The sequence below is a fragment of the Drosophila novamexicana genome, unplaced genomic scaffold (assembly GCF_003285875.2).
Source record: "Drosophila novamexicana strain 15010-1031.04,08,12 unplaced genomic scaffold, DnovRS2.1 tig00004560-arrow-pilon, whole genome shotgun sequence".
Taxonomy (NCBI): domain Eukaryota; kingdom Metazoa; phylum Arthropoda; class Insecta; order Diptera; family Drosophilidae; genus Drosophila; species Drosophila novamexicana.
Genome location: NW_020825054.1, coordinates 3,155,085 through 3,168,978, shown reverse-complemented (window position 1 = coordinate 3,168,978; position 13,894 = coordinate 3,155,085). Strand labels below are relative to the sequence as shown.

Genomic DNA, 13,894 nt, shown 5'->3' with positions numbered 1-13,894 from the left:
AATTGATTCAAAAATACATTCCCTGTTATTAGTGCAGGCATGGTGAATCGGGTGAATCAGCCCGTGTTCAGCTGTAATTGGACTATGAACGGGTATTACACAGTCGGTTGCACCCGACTGCAACATTTTTATTTGTTTGCTTCTCCCATTTTACTCGCAGCTGTTTCATTTTTTGACTTTTATTAAAATTTATGTCTTCTCGAATGTTTAATGCTGTTAATTTTCACACAACGCAGCCAATGAAGACTATTTTTATAAGCTTGCGGTCGTTGCGGTTTTTTCTCTTTCTTTTTTTTTCTCTATTGTAAACTAATTTATGCCTCCGCTGGATGTGTGAGCGGGATAAACTTCCTTTATCTTGTGAATTATGTGGCATTATTTTCTACTCGTAGAGCTTTATAGTTCGTTTAGCGGCAATGTCGGCTCAGGCCAGCTTGTACTAATTTTGACACATTTTTGTCTTTCTGTGAAGTTTGTTTTGTAATCGTTTTAATTTGCTGCCCATATTTAATGTGTTTACTTAACATTAATGGATCTACTAGTTTTCATGCATAATTTAAAATGCTTCTTGAATTATTTCTGTTCCCTTCTTTAGAACAAAATACGGACATGAGCATGTTCTATGGAGTACTCTCTGCTTGGCTAGAATCCGTAAAAAATAATCAAATTTGACAGCAATTCAGTGTAGAATTAACCGAACATACATATCAGAATATCAATAGTCTGGACTCTATTTAATCTAGGATAAGTCCGGCCGGATTTAATCCCCTCTCTCCCCCTCCGTCTCTTTCTAGCACCTCAACACTCAAAGTATATTGGGTATAGTCTCATTCAGGTAACTATTACCTCCTGCCACTTACAAGTTAAGTTTAACAGCCACACATTGAATAAAAGTTGAATAAAATGCGCACATTTCAAGAGGTTGCCTGATTGCGATTGCTAGGCTATGGACAAAGGGGCCTTCGAGACAAATGCCTCATGAACAACAATAAGACGCATTACATGAATCACAATTGAAATTATTGTGATTGGTCGTAAGACAGATGCTGCTCTCTACCAAGAAAGCAGCCCATTACCGTGCGCAGAAATGCGCATAAAATATCTTCAAGATACAAGCCTAATGAAGGAATGGCAATAAAGCACAATTGCAGCCAGCCACTGGCCGGTCACTAGCATTTGCCAAACGCCTCAGCATGGCAGAGAAAAGTATTCAATGCCCTTAAATGGTCCACACACAGCCAAGATGCTGGCCAAGATAGGGGGAAATATGCTGGCGAATTGAATTGAATCGACAAGCTGCAAAATGCGTGCAAAAATGTTGCTTAGCCCGATGTTTTCCAGCTTTCCCAGCATTTACCAAGCCCCAAGTAAATTAAATGCAGGTTCGTGATTTTGCACCTTAATTAATATCGTCGCCAATTGACGTCTCTACGTGGTGACAGGTCAACCCCCAAAGTGGCGATGTCATGTGTCATCGCATGCCGCTTCCTGCCTCTCTCGGATGGGTGTAATTGCTCGACGCATTAAGTTCAGTGAATTGAAAGGAATCGAACGAATCTGCATTTAATTGACCAAATGTGCGACCACACGGAATAGAATTAATTTGCATATAGCTGCATGAGAAAATTCAAACATACACTATTCTTAAGAATATTCCTCATGGTATAAAGCATTTGAAGGCTTCCAAAGTGCAAAGAGGTTCCAATCACTTATCGTAAGCATATCAAATTTGATAAAACTTACTTGATGTTACGCCTTATGAATTTTGTGCTCTTCAACTTCGCAAATCTGAAAGATTAAAAAAATAGAACAACATTTTTTTTAATTTTAAAAATATTTTGTATTTGTCAACAATACAATTTTTTTTGAAGCCATGATACACTAAAATATGGTCTAAAATGGATATAATTATGTTTGAAGGCATCTCAAACCTGATGAAATATTTTTGAATTCGCCTGACTAAAACAAATATAAATTACTTTATGAAACGTATTTCAAGCTTTTAGACTTGACAATTAGCGGAAGCAGCGTATAAGATTTTTTAGATTCGAGAACTTTACCCTGTTGTGCAATTGTGTCGAACCTTTAAACCTTTAAAGAGCTTTCCATAAATATAACAATTAACAGAATCCTATAGCGAGCTGGTATTTTACGCCAATTCGGGTCAAAGGTACAATACTTTTGAGCTTTGGCTTACTTCGCACTTACTGACACATTTCGCACCTGCTTCAAACAAATTGTAAAAAGCGCGCAATGTGAGCCTTGAATGATTGATAGTTGGACTGAATGACGGAGCGAACGACTAAGTGAGTAAGTGACGAAGTCGGTAAAATGTCGACAGAGTCCATGACCCAACACACAGCCGCTTTCGACTGGCTACAACATCTCCATCTGTCAGCTGTCAGTTTCGCACGCTGGCAGGCTCTGAACTTGGTATTTTAATTGAGTTTCGAGTTCACAAAACTCGTGTAGTTGTAACTGCGAACTAAGATTTATGCGATTTTCTTGCGCCACTTGCCTGGCGTTCAACCAAGCAATAAAACGCGCCTTAGGCCTTTAACCAGTCGAACCATTATGCACTTTCGCAAAGAGTGTTCACACTCAGAAACACAGTTTGCAAGAAAGATTTTTTCATTCAAGAACTTAATTTTTAACCGATTCTTGCCATATGACTTAATGTCTTAGTTATAAAATGTTGATAACATGTTGTTCATTTGTTACGAGCGAAGGAAAGTTTGGTACAAATATATTAAAAATCAAAATAATTTATTAGACGAACATGGATATCGAATTGGCACTAGATATTACCCAAAAATAAAAACATATATAGGATATGTGTTCGGAAATGTCTTCTTCTATGCTTTACACATTTGTTGCAAGATTATAATGTCATCTTCAAGGGTATACCAAAAGTTAATTGAGTGAAGCATCATACTAAATAGAAAGTAATGGAAGAGTATGTAAGTATCGGCGTCAAAAGCAATTTTCACTTTCTGGTTAAGGTGCAAGCTCGTTTAGCTTTTATTGAACAAACAGCAGAAGTAGCAGCTGCCGCGTTGAATTGTTTTTTATGGCTTTGCTGCAACGCTGCGTATGCGCAATGTCTGCCCCGACTCGCCTTTAGCCTAGTTTGTTTTTCCGCTGTTAGTTTCTGTTATCATTAACACCTTTTGTTGTTGCTAATACTTGTTGTGTTCATTAGTCATGCAAATTGGAAAAGCGGGGCTAAGAAATTTCGACTGCGAAAAAAGTTCGAGCGTGACAAGCAAACCTTGTCCTTCGCACGAATCAATCCAATCGAATGAAATCGGAAACAAGTGTCTCTCTGCCTAACTGATAAGACACACGCATTGCGTATACGCAGCGTCTGCCTATGCAAACAAACAAATAAACGACCATAAATAACTTAAAGTGAGCTATAGAAAAGTGAGTGGCTCGCTCGTCGGCTTGTTTGTTTCTCGCTGGCTCGACAAACACACAGACAAGCATGTAAATAAACATTTAAAGCGCAAACAGAGAGCGAAAAACAATATATATACACATATATGAACTGTTTTGATTGCAGGTAAATACCCAAAGTGAAGACAGAAGACAACAGCATTGAGACGGGTTGCTGCAGCTTCTCATTATTGATAGTTGTCCATTTATCATGCCGACCGTTTTATCTATATTTCACCCACCCTTGCCCAAGCACCTGATAAGCGTTCCAAAAGTCAACGATCTTGAGCTTGGTGTCGCATTGCCCACTTTTCCAGCTGATACTTGAACGATATGGGATTGCTCACAGCACTATTTATAGAATAGCATGACTACGGAACAGGTAGTTGCATGATTTCATACACCCAAATGAGCAATGCAAACAAATAAGCAAATGGAATGGCAAAAATGCTATACTTAACGCTTCACCGGACAAATGGGAGGGGTGTTTAACTATAGAGAATGCATAAACAGGCATGGGAATCAAATGGCTAAAGTTACGCCCCACTGGGGCGTAACGGCTCACGATGGGCGTGAGAAAGCAGAAAAGCAATGCTAACATACTTTTCATTAATGCATCTAAGTGTACGAGCTTAATGCTGAATTTTAAATTGCTAGTTTTGTAGCAAATATTGAACATTTTTATTTTTATATTTATACACTATTAGTTTGAATAGTTCAAATAATTAAATTAATCAAAATATTAATTCAGTTTAATATTTAAGTATTCACAATATTTTAATAGGCTATAAATATATTTTATATTGACAAATAATATTTGTACACATTTACATCTATTTATAACCTTATGCCAAATGGAAATCTATCTATCCGCAAAATGAAATATGTATAATATTTCTAGTTAAGTGAGATACCCTTGAATTAATATAATATAATTACTTGTTTTGCGTCTGGCAATTGAATATGTTGTTTTTTGCATTGTAAAACATTCTCTGCCATTTACATAAATTTACTCAGATGTAAAACAGCCCGTTTATATGGTTACAAGAAAAGTAAGAGACCATTGAGTTAATGCCACATCTGCGCATAAATTACAATCAAAAACAATTCCAATACAACTGCAATAAGTTATTAATTTAATTTGTTTACTGGGACACGATAAGTCACAAAGTTAAATTAATTACACAATTCTTACAACTCATTGAACAGTGGAAAAATCTGTGAAATTTTGTATACCACGGCAACTATTGTACTTGGCATGTTCATAAACAGTTGCCGGCCTTTTGTGAAAGACCTGTCCCTTGTTGCTAATGTGTAGCATGCCATAGGAAAATGTCATTGACTCGGTTACCTTTTGTGCTTTTGACTTTGACAAAATGCTGGCATACTTATTATTGAACATGTACAAAGACAAAACGGTTTCTGGGTCTGTAAATGATATATCTGATTCGATTTTTCACAGCCATTCGAAGACTTTGGTCTCTGGATAAGCAATTATTCTAAGCGCACATTCTATTACTATTCTGATATTTGTAAAAACCTAAAGGAACTTCTTTATTTAGATAATAGCAGATAATGGCCGATAATAGCGGCTGTTATAAATCATAAATGAGTCAACGTATAATGGGTCCTAATGTTTATAGGCTTCTTTTATAATTCCATATGTCATTGTGCTTTTATAGTATAGACGAATTCGTTTTTTTTTTTTTTTCTAGGAAACAAGTCCCTGATTGACTTATTTGACTAGATTACAATGGTACGTGCCATTTTATCAATTGAAGCAAAATATAAGTAACCAGCTGGTATTACCCGGCTTTTCCGGCTCAAGCTTTTGTTTCGAATTTTATAAATATTTAACCCATTTCTTCTAACGTCTTATTTTGCATAGAAACATGAGAATGAGTTGGATATCTACTAAATCTAAAACAAAGAGTTGAATTCAACTTTTCCGCTGTTAAGCTAAAAATAATTTTCGACTCTACCTCTGATCCCCAACTTCCATCCAGGAGGATAGGAATTTGAATTTTTAGAATGATATTTACGAAACAACAGTTTTATAAGGCGATTGTATGGTTTTCCTCCATTTTACCATTCATTACATTTTCAAAATCGCTAAAATTAGTATTAATTATTTTCTCAAGTATGCATATGTTTGAAACCCAAGAAGAAAAAATTAAAACTTCGCACACATCGTTACTCCTAAGGAAGGATTTTTCGAAAAGTGTAAAACAGTTCGGATGCTTAAACAAATATTTCACACAACCGTTTACCGAAAGTTTTCCACAGCAACAGATAGAATTTTCCACAACCCTGTCATAGCGTCAAAATAACAGGCAGGTGTTGATCGCCAGTCAGTCAAACAGTTTTAAAAATAGGGAAATAGAGATAGAAATTAACAAACGATAATAATACCGTTGTATTTAATACTTTTGATGCTTTTGCTTAAACTTATAAACACTTTTTACTAATTAAGTTTTCTAAATAAACTAAAATATGAATCATTCTTTTCTGGCTCAACAAAGCAAGCATAAAGAAAATATAATATATTAATTTTCAAACAACATCAATTAAATTCTATTCGCAACCAATTAACAATAGGAAACTCATGTGGTTTTCCGTGAATACCACCGAAACGTAAAACAGCAACAAAAATCTGTGGAAAATACTTAAATTGTGCATTCAACTTCCGCAAGAAATTCAGTCAGAACATTTATAATTATTATTTATTTTGATGTGTTTTTTTGGGCAAAACCAAATGAAAAATGTGCAAACTCGGCGCGAATCGCATGTGTTGAAAAGTAGCGCCAACTATCCGAATGTATCTGTATACAATATCTGTATCTCTCTCATATATATAGATATATGTAAGTACGTGTGCATGTTGATTTTGCTAAATGAACTCAAGATTGCGGGCGCCATGATTAATGATTCCAAATATATTGCGCTACATTGAACAGAAAACCCAAAGCGTGCCGGTTGCAAGATCCATTAAAGAAGCTCACCTCGCCAATGTTAATTGAAAATATTTCTGGGAATTTTATGAAGCGACTTTTGACAGCAGCACTTTGTCAGTACAAAATTATTGCTCTACAGCTTGAAGTTGTTTTTTTTCTACAGATTTTCACAATAAAAGTGGCAGCAATGAACGAAATATTTTTAATTTGTTTATTGTAATCAAAATTTATTTGTTGCCATTTAAAAGAGTTCAGGCCTTTACTCATATTCTTTACAACAGAGCTAATATTGAACAAGTAAGAGGTTCTAGTCGGAAGCTCCCGACTAGGGGATACCCTGAACCCTCTTCTTCCAACATCAAATGCATATATATATTCTATTTTAGAAGCTATATGTCAAGTTTGGTGACTCTAGCTCTTATTATTTACCAATATTGCCCAAAAAACAGGATATTGATATCGATTTTTATCGATTGCTTGGAAACGGAGTAAGTTATCGATTATCGGAAACAAACTCGATCTACGCGGGAGCTAGGAGCACCTACATCTGAAATTTCAAGTCTCTAGCTCTCATAGGTTCTAAGATCCTTGCGTTCATACATACGGACGGACGGACGGACGGACGAACGGACGGACATGGCTAGATCGACTCGGCTATTTATGCTGATCAAGAACATATATACTTTATGGGGTCGGAGATGCTTCCTTCTGCCTGTGACATACATTTGGCTTTATACCCATTTTTAATGGGTTCAAGGTATAAAAACAGGAATTATTTATTTATTTATTTAGCAGACAGCGAAAAGTTACCTTTTTTAGTTACAACCACTTTAACCTATTTTGTTAAAAACAAATAAGTATTAACACCCTTACAAACTGTGTGAGCGTAAATCTATCGAGGCAATATACCAATAAAAACAAACTATGAAAAACATTGGAGTTAAATATTTATATCAAAGCTACAAACCGGATTGAGTTGCCCAACAAAAATTAAAAAATACACATATATATACTTTAACTCTCAATTTAACATAATTACAAAAGAAGACTTTAATTTGTAACAAACTAAATAATTTCAACAATTTATTCATGGATATGGAAAAGGAATTTTACGAAACAAGACATGTTTGGCTTACAGCCAAATGAATATATAAAAATCGCTTAAATTTATACGAAAATGTTGTAATTAATGTTTTTGTACAATTCTTTGTCACTAGCTACTGGGGATTTAGACGAATTGCTCTAGGCTGTTTTTTTTTTGTTCAGATATAACAGCATGTGTATTAAACATAATTTTTTGTATTCCAGCCGCATTCGCTTTTCATTGCCCGTTGCATCCTGGCCAGGTCGGGTCGGACTGGGTCTGGCTTGCTTTGGTTTGCTCTCATTTTGCTTTTTTCACGCTTATTATGTGTTTTGTAAGTTTTTTCTTTTTTAGTTTAAATGCTGTCAGACAGGATTTTCCACTTTACTGCAGTCGGCGTCGTCACTGCTGCGACGGTCGCTACTACAGCTTTGGCGCGTTTTTTCAACTCATCATGCAGCAGGAATCCGCACCCGAAACCGCTGCTCATATTGGCCTCAGTGCAGACAGTGCACCCCAGGCTGCGCCTGCATTCTATTTGTTGGCTTGTTTTGCCCGCAATCCGCTGCAGCTGGCGTGGTCATTCAGGTTAATGCCGCCTTTATTCATAGTTCTAAGCGCATTATGCGGGCTGTTTTGCTCAAAATATTAGCAAAATTATGTCAATCCCTCCCCTCCGAGGAGAGCGTTGAACAAGTAATCTACCCTCCACCGGCTAATGCGCCAGCGCAGGCCCATTATGAAGCGCACCTCATTACCGATACGAGTTGAATTATTTTAATAGCCGCTGCAATTACGTGCGTTCACGTATATACTTACATACGTATGTATATCTGTGCATGTATGTATGCATATAATTACCAACCCCACCTTTCGAGGGACTCTATTGTCGCTATTGCGCGGAGCAGATTCTTCTTTATGGCAACTCTTTACAGTCGCCTTGCGGCTAGCCAAGCACTGGGCTGGCCAGAGAAATTGCATGCTAAGTTGTAAAATGCCCTACAATTTGTTGCCGAGCACGCGTCAGTGGCACTGTGGCCATAATTTCTGTAATCGTTTCCAACGCTTCATAAAAGGTATAGCAATAATTTTATTCCTATTAACATTTCCTAACTATATAATCGACATTTTCTATACATATGTACATAAGTTATCTTTAGGAACTGTTTAAGCCAGTTCATATTGAATTCTCACAAAACATCGTCATCGTATCAGATGACTTTTTGAAGAGATATATTAAAAAATACGTTTGAAGCCTATCGGACAAAACTTCAAATTGCCTATGAGGTAAATTCCATTATTCCCCTAGGCGTCGGATTTCCCGACAAGTGTGAATTCCTAAAATATTGTAAGTGCGAAGAATTCCATGCAGGAGACAAAGATCTTCGAAAATAAGTTTCAAGCAGATCTGTTGGTAGGTTGCATACAAACGCTTAAAGCTATTTTTCCACACTTGCTAGTGGAAAAGCCGCCTTCACCTTATATGTTAATTATCGTAAAACATTTAAGCTTTTCAGTTCTATCGGGTTGGGGTGTCAGCTGCGGACACATGTAAGGCACTAACTTTTATTTTAAGGACGCAAAATTCTACAAAGTATTAGGAATCAAAATTTATATGATTCATATATTTAAAAGTTTTATATTTACTGTTAGTACCATATAAACAATACGTGTTTATACTTTTTGCTTACAATAATGATTAATATACATTGTATAGTAATATAAAATAATAAGCAAAGCGAAAAAAAAAAAAACAGAAATACATTATACACTCTTTGGCAAATTTAAATTGGGAGCAGGGTATAGCAAGAATAAACATTTAAATATTAAACGCGTGTTTGGCAAGCCGCCCGCCCGCCGTCGGCCCCATACCCGACTAGTTTGTGTCCCAAAATAGACTCTAATATATTTTTATTAAAATATTCAACAATAACAAACTGGCCGACAGCCTTATCAATTGGCTCAACAAATGAAAAAAGAATATACAAAAACTTAAATTGATTTCAAACTAATTAGTGGCTGTCAAGTCATGCAGCTAAAGAGTATTAATACAGACATATGTATGTTAATTGAGACTTGTTATTAAAATACACAACAAGCTGCTGGTGCCATTAAATATTCATTCACAAAGTGTCACACAATATGCAACCGGTTAAAGTCGCGCTTAAAACGCTCGCCTCGCCATTAAACGGCGCCCAAAACGCGTGCATCGTTGCCATCGCATGTGGCGCTTTTATAGCTGTTTTCAAATGCGCTCAAGTCTCCACATGAGCATTAGCTATTGTTGCTAATGAATCGAGCTAGTTAGTATTGGACTGGAGCTGAAGTGGACCCGGTTAATAGGAAATGCAAATGAGAGCCAGCTGCAAAGACAATGTCCGGCGCCTAGCGGGCTTGTTAGCCAATTAGCTGTTGTTTAGTGCGTGTGGCACCAGTTCTGGGGACAGTTTGATTGATTGCCCATCCCAATGGGGTTGCACAAATCTGTCATTCGTCAGCTCAAGCTGTTGCCAAAGGTCTGGTTGCGGCAAGCGCTTGGTACAGAACGCCCCTACTAGATGCTGGCCAAATTCTCTGTTTTGGGCAGGCCAAGCAAAACCAGTTTCAAAGTTTGCAGGCACGCCTCGCCTGTCGTCTGTAATAAGCTCCAGCCGAAAAAGGCTTGGAGAAATTTTTGCAGTCAAAACAATTAAGACAGCCTCGCGGGGCTCTTACAACTTGTTGCCGCCTCAACAGACCACCGACTTGCCGGAAAAACTGTTGTCAGGCTCTCTCTGGTCGGACCTGGCTCTCTAGCTCGGTCTCTAACTTTCCGGCTTTGGTTGGGTTACTTGCAGCGTGAAAAGTAAAAAGTGTGTAATTAAATGCGTTGCCGTTTGTCCCACGGGACAAGCCAAAACAAAATGCACAACGAAGAACTAGGCAAAGTTGTAATGCTGTTTAGAATTTTCTGAAGTCTAGTTGGAAAAACTGCACAGCTCTAAATCAAAAACACGTATGTCTCTTTATTTAAATAACTTTGAATCATTAATCAAAAACTATATATATTACTTCTATAACTACAGGTTTATAAGAAGTGGGAATATCATAAATATGTCATAAATAAATATGCTAATTGTAATTAGCTCAAATTTGGTGCTATTTTTTAATGGAATTAAATACCCAAACACTTAAATATATTTAGTAAAGAAATAGATTTGCACTGTAATAACCAAAAACTGCAACTAAAGCCTGATTGTTGCGAATCAGAATAAAATAAATGAGCTTTAGCTTTAGCTGGTTGTACTTAAAAATGATGAGTCCTTTGCGTAGCCAACTGCAATGGACCCAGCCAAACGTGATGGTAGATCAGAAACAACAGCAATTAACATAAATTGCGTACGCGATGCGGCTCATTGGCTTTTAAAGGGCTTTCTATAGTTCGAGTTCGCATTTGGGACAGCTGCCCGTCAATCATTCGCACAAATGAACTCTGACATTTCCGTGGAGGAGGCGCGGCACAAAAGTTGAGGCATTGCCGCCAAATTTGTTGTTTTTAAATGTGCTATTTAGGCGTTTGACGCACCTGTCGCAATGACGAACAATTTGGCTGAACTGCTCCGGACGACATTCGGCATGGGCGCGATAAACATCGTCATAACAACAAAAGATTAACACGCCGGAAAAGCCAAGCGCCCAGATGAACAGGTCAGATTAGAGACGCATGCGACCGATGCAACAAAAATGGCCACACACAAACAGAAGCAATAAAAGAGAGCGACACCAGGTACGTAAATGCACGCAGGTAGACATGCTGGCGGTTTGTGTTGATCTTACCACAAGGATGCAAGTAGCCGGCAACTTATCACATATCTTTGAGATCAAGTTACAGCCACACGGCAGACACCCTAGTGTCATTCGGCGATTTCAAATATGCTAAATTCTTAGGGTTAATATACGCACCTTTTGTCTGACAGGTGTGCTGGCCTTGCTGTTGTATATAAGTATTTGTTTGTCTTAAGTAGTTATTGTAGTCACTGACTAAAATTCACTTTCATTTTCTGCTTTTTAGGTTTATTTTCGTAAGCCTGAAATTTTAATGGAAATAATAAACTCAATTAACCCGGCGAATGGAGTAATAAAAGAGCACGATCGTCTTTCCAACGATGGCCATAAATCATTTAATCAATGAATGTCCATAAAAAAAAAGCCGCCCATTATGCGAGCTGTTGATAGGCACGTCAAGGGGCAGTCGCAGTGAAGGCCAAACAAATGCCTAAAATCCCAAACCGTTGAGAATTCCACTCCACTTCCAAGCCCACTGCTCATCCGTGTTGCCGGTCGCCCACACGCCGCGCACGCCGCTTAGCTGATCGGGCGAGCGCCAATGCACTTTACGTTATTAATAACAAGTTCGTATACATATTTACACACACATATGCGTGATATTTGAAAAGCCCGCGGCAATTGTGAATGCATTTATTGTGATGCCACAAGCAAGCGCATTGACAACTGACAGCATGGGCGCAACGACGAGCGCATTGCTAACCGTTTTGCAAACTAATCACTTGTTACTTCTAAGTTTTTGGCGCAATTTTTGCAACCTCACATAGCACACGTACTTTTTGAGTATTATTGTAGTTTTATGGTCGCGACAACAAAACGTATTTTTTTAGCGTGCTCATTGCCTCGAAGCCGTCCGCGTCACAACCGCAACGTTCGGTGTTTTGCTTGCGACTGCCCGCGCTGAGCGTATGATTGCCGATGTATTTGATTTTTGCGCGGGAAGTATCGATATATCTTTGTGTTCGATAAATCCTCTCTGATACCCCTTACATTATGTTAACCAGAACTGTTATTCTTTAAACTAAGGACATCAGTAGAATTACCAAAAGTTTGATTTATAATTACTATACAAACAGAGTTAAAACAACTATTTTAGAACTTTATAGGTAATCTTGGAAATTTTCAATTTATTTGATAAGAATTGGAACTCATGAATTTATATGAAAAGTCGAAATTGTTACGGAACTGCTTGTTTCTCAGTGGGCCGCGCCGGCTGGCTCATCGGATTCTCTGGGTGTGGTCCCATCCCTGGCCCGCAGTCCGCACAATCGATAACAACAAAGCTACACGTCTGTAGCAAAACAGACTCACACAACACTACTCAAAATGAACCGCATAATCGATAACAAATATTCGGAACCACTAACTCATGAACAAAATACACAGCTGTAACTATGAAAATGTAAACAACAAAGGTAAGACACTCAATATAAATTAACAAAAAAAAACTATTTATCCACCTTACTCTTCCAGATCGGGCCCCGGTTCCGGACCCAGCGTACCCGCCCTACCATGAGACGATCACCTCCAGTCGTCTCCCTCATTTTGGCCACTAGATGGCCTATATTAGCCCGTGTCGGCCATAATGCCCACTCTCCCCAGCAATATTATTTTAGCCGGACATGATTTCTTTCAATAGGTGCGTATAATTGGTTGCGTTTTCTTAAAATGTATAACAATCATAATCATTGCTTATGGCATTTATCTTGCAGCTGTTTAGGATCTCATGCAAGCGGATAATTCATTAACTTCACAGGTGCGTATTACTGCTGCATATATTTATACTAATTGACAAAGCGCCTTAATTCCTAAATTTTTCTCTTATCCTATAGAATTAATATTTTTAAAATTTTTTTTTCTACAACACTGAATGGGACAGGCGACGAAACACTACAAGGATATTGCGAGTCGCCGTAAAAGAAACGCGCAAGGAGGCAATTTAGAGGCAATCGTTGCGCCGATTTAGGAACAATGGCCCACACAATTACTCAAAGCTGGGTATGCCACATATTATGTATTGTATGTATTAAATCGCTTAATTCTACCTTACCCTACCTAAAGAGCTCTCTGGGGGTGGTAAGGGGCGATATAAATGCGTAAAATTCAGATTAGGTAAGTATGTGAGCATAGTTCGCGCAAATGTAACTTTTAGATTTTTTATATTTTACAGGCGCAGATGCATCACCGTTGGAGTTTTCCTCACCGTTCGCACTCTAAAGTGAAGCTCGGCGTAAGTGCCTATGTATGTATGAATATATTTTATAAATACAAATTAACCAAATTTAACGATAAAAAAAATCTACTCCTTTTCAGGGAGTGTAATTAGGAGTCTTCTTCTGACTCTGCCAGGGGCTCGAACGAGGATGGGCAAAACAATGGAACGGACTCACTCGGTGGATGTGGGCGGGGTCTCGCCTGTGGCCGCTTCTTCGTTGTTGGAGCCCGGTCGTTGGTGGCTCGTCTCGTCGCCTTCACGTTTGCGCCGACGCTTGCTGGCGGCGTCGCGGATATGGCTGGTTTGCGCCGCTGCACTGAATCCTGGCCTTGAATATTTCGTGGGCCTCTCTGGTGCGCGAGCTGGTCTCCTTGGTGC

At 38.2% G+C, this 13,894-nt stretch overlaps 1 protein-coding gene and 1 long non-coding RNA gene across 7 annotated transcripts in view; one reads left to right on the top strand and one right to left on the bottom strand.

Moving 5' to 3' along the window:
- LOC115770679 (extracellular sulfatase SULF-1 homolog) overlaps nt 1-12,165 on the bottom strand; it is a 36,196-nt gene extending 24,031 nt beyond the window's left edge. Inside the window, exons 1-3 of one of the 3 annotated variants that reach the window (XM_030716062.1) lie at nt 12,078-12,165; nt 11,419-11,543; nt 1,744-1,788 (exon numbers count right to left, since the gene is read on the bottom strand). The gene's annotated coding sequence lies outside the window, so the exon portion shown is untranslated. Of the gene's footprint in view, nt 1-1,743; nt 1,789-11,418; nt 11,719-12,077 lie in introns of those variants that run through there. The other 2 variants (XM_030716063.1, XM_030716064.1) reach the window with 2 other exon arrangements.
- A 531-nt stretch (nt 12,166-12,696) lies between these two features.
- Nucleotides 12,697-13,506, top strand: LOC115770734. Of its 4 annotated transcripts, XR_004018891.1 has the most exons (6): nt 12,697-12,716; nt 12,775-12,940; nt 13,014-13,057; nt 13,134-13,299; nt 13,363-13,413; nt 13,472-13,504. It is a non-coding gene; the product is annotated as an uncharacterized LOC115770734 (long non-coding RNA). The 4 variants fall into 4 exon arrangements; XR_004018892.1 differs by lacking the exon at nt 13,363-13,413 and having other exon boundaries at nt 13,472-13,506; XR_004018890.1 differs by having other exon boundaries at nt 13,181-13,413.
- The last annotated feature ends 388 nt before the right edge of the window (nt 13,507-13,894 follow it).